The sequence below is a fragment of the Vombatus ursinus genome, unplaced genomic scaffold (assembly GCF_900497805.2).
Source record: "Vombatus ursinus unplaced genomic scaffold, bare-nosed wombat genome assembly UNPS02014931.1, whole genome shotgun sequence".
Classification (NCBI taxonomy): domain Eukaryota; kingdom Metazoa; phylum Chordata; class Mammalia; order Diprotodontia; family Vombatidae; genus Vombatus; species Vombatus ursinus.
In genome coordinates, this window is record NW_020954709.1 from 714,385 (window position 1) to 717,746 (window position 3,362).

A 3,362-nucleotide genomic window follows, 5' to 3' on the forward strand; every position below is an offset into this window, starting at 1 on the left:
TACCACATGGTAAGAGCTTAATAAGTGATCTTAATAGTGCTTAATAAATTGATTGGTGAGTGACTTATCATATTAGGCAGTATTATCATGAAGCTATAACACATGAACAAGGGAGTATGAAGAAGATATATAAAACCTGTCATCAAAGACATGTATGAGTAAAAAATGGAACAAGCTATTCAAATGGGGACAGCAAGAGATACCTGAGTGACATATCACATTCTGCACTGCTATCCCCATGATGTCAAGAGAAAGCCAAGAAAACCCTCAGAATGTTTGCAAGACCTCCTATGATGAATTTATGGGAGGCCATGGACAAGGTGAATAGATATGAATAGACTCTGATCTGTATCACCAGACAAAACACTCACATTTTGAGGTCTCAGGTCCATTTAAGTATGTGCATTTGAATTATAAAAATAACCAGTGGTATGTATGCAGCTCATGGTTTACAAAGTACTTTATATACATATATATGTACAGATATACAAATATGTCTATATATACATATGTCTATATACATATATGTGTGTGTATATATAAATATGTATATATAATATTCTCATTTATGTATTCACATTACTCTGTGAGGTAGGCAAAGGCAAGCATTATTAACTCCATTTTACATATAAAGCAACTAAGACACAAAGAGACTTACTCAAAGTCACACAACTAGTAACTAGCAGCACCAAATGCTTCAACTTAGGTCTCATTCTAAGTCCAATGCCCTCATAAATTGACCTCCCATCCAATAGAGTCATTGATTTAAAAGTTCAGTCAAATGGCCACATATTTCTATTTGTGGATCAGGGAACTTATTTCAATCAATGTAAAGAGGAATGTCTTCCGAATTCTAATAGATTTTCAACTTCCAGAGGACAGGGATCGTGTTTTAATTATCTGTCTTTCTTTCCCAACGCTTTATACATAGGGACTAGGGATAGGAATTGAATCCATGATATCATTAGTATAAGGAACTCTGAGGTGAGGAAATTGCCTACAAAACATACAGCCTTTGTTGTCTAGACCAGTGGAATCAAACTCAAATAGAAACAGAGGCCACCAAATCATACATATGTATCCCCACAGGCTGAATATTGACTTAGAAAAACCACATGTTAATCTCATTTATGTTTTATTGTATTTTTATTTATTTATTTCCCTATTACATTTTAATCTGGTTCTGGCTGCACTGGAGAGTATTGTCAGATACATACAGCTGTAACGTATTTCTTCTTGTTGTTGTTTTTAGTTTTGTTTTGTTTTGTTTTTTGCTGTGAGGCAGTTGGGGTTAAGTGACTTGCCCAGGGTCACACAGCTAGTAAGTATTAAGTGTCTGGTTTGAGACCAGATTTGACTCTAGGTCCTCCTGACTCTAGGGCCCGTGCTCCATCCACTGCGCCACCTACCTGCCCCTCAGCTGTAACTTTTATACATCTGGACTGATGTTAAATCAGTTAATAATAATATTAATTAACAATAAGTTAAATGACTTATCCAAAATCACATAGCTACTAGGTGTCAGCTGTGTGACTTAAACCCAGCTCTTCTGACTTCAAGATTAGCTCTCTATCCCCTTGGCCTCGAGGCTACAGGTTCCCCACTCCTGCTACCTACTGTACATTATACATAGTAAGTGCTTAATAAATATATATTGAATAAATAAATGATTGTTCAATAAATGTATGTTTATAACTCGGGGAAGAACCATTCATAGGAAGCATGTTTTCCTCTAGTCTGCAAATGAACTAATGTTGACTATAGATGGTCTAACTATGTCTTATAGACAATTTAAGCTTCATTGGGAAAGTGGCCCCTGATTTTGACAGCCTTATGAACTTCACAGGATTTTCTCACGGTCCTGAGTTCTCACTCCAATACTATTTCAATGTCATTTTAAAATTGAATGAAACGCTTACAGAATTGGTTGCCAATTCTGGTCAGTGGCTTTGAGTAAGCAATTCCATACTTTCAAATGAAGGTATGAAGAGGTGTGCTCAGGGAAGTGCCTGCCATGGCTTTCTATTCCAGATCTCAAAAAGTGGAGACTGGGTACTCTATATGCCAGTGGGGTAGGGTTTTCTTAGTCAAATCTAGTCTCCATTACACTCATCTATCCCATACTGATGCCTGTTGTATAACAATATTCCAGAGAAATAGCTTCATTCCAGTGGCCTATTTTGGATATAGACCAGACATTCGGAGAGATCTCAAAATTAAATTCATCATACTACACTGAATTCTATTACTCCACTAATGATGGATTCCCCAAAACCAAGTAAAGAAATTTGTTCCATATTTGGGATAGAATCTAGAATTATTTTTCTGTTGTTTAAAGATTGCCCTTATTGTGCTTAATGAATATAATATAAACCATCTGTAGGCATTTATGGAGAAGTACTAGTAGCTTTAATCTATTAATCAAGATTATTTGAATAGGTCCCTCAAATTCTATCCATTTTTAATCTTTTATAATTGTATTCAAGTCTGTCACCCATAGCTAATTGAGAATGACCCATTTTCAATACCTCCTTTAAAAATGACTTTGAAATCAGTGTTTTCCTATTCCTTCTCCAAGAAACTTATTATTGTACCTTAACCTATTCAGGGAAATCCTTGCTCTTGTTTTAGTGTGAACTATTTCCCCTAACATTACTATTATTTTCTTAATCAATTCTTCACATAGACAGCCACTGTGAGGTTTAGACTAAGGCAAAATTGTAAAGCTTGAATTTAATGTTTTCCTCTCTCCTTTTTCATCAGCCATCTTCCATTCCCTCTCCCACAGAGGTAACCTGTGACTGACTACTGATGACCCAGAATCCTTCATTGCAACCTTCTAACAAGGCATTCCTTTCCCAGTCAGTGCCCCCATAACCCATAATTTTTTCCTGCTCCTCCACCTCCAAATAATTTTTTTTCATTGTCCTGATAAAGTAACTCAAACTAAAGTATTGATGAATAACAATTAAATGTGTTAACCTTACAAGAGGTTCTGGAAAAGGTTCCTTAACCCCAAAGGAATGAATTCCTAATGATAAAATTTCAAGCAATTCTGTTAAATGAGAAAGATATTTCTATGCAATGGTCCATCCTAGTACTCTTCCAATCATATCACATAAGAGGCCACCTACCCCAAATGTTGTTTTGAGTTGTTCTTTGACAGTATCATGAACTAGAAGGTGTGAAGAGAGTGAAAACATATCCTGGAAGAAGATTGGAGATATGTTCCCACTAGTTTAAATCACTCCAATTTATTATTTGAAATTTTGTTGTGTCATCTGAGAAGCTTCTCCCATACCACTTCTTTTTTTTTTTTGGTTTTGGTTTTTTTTTTTTTTTTTTTTTTTTTTTTTTTTTTT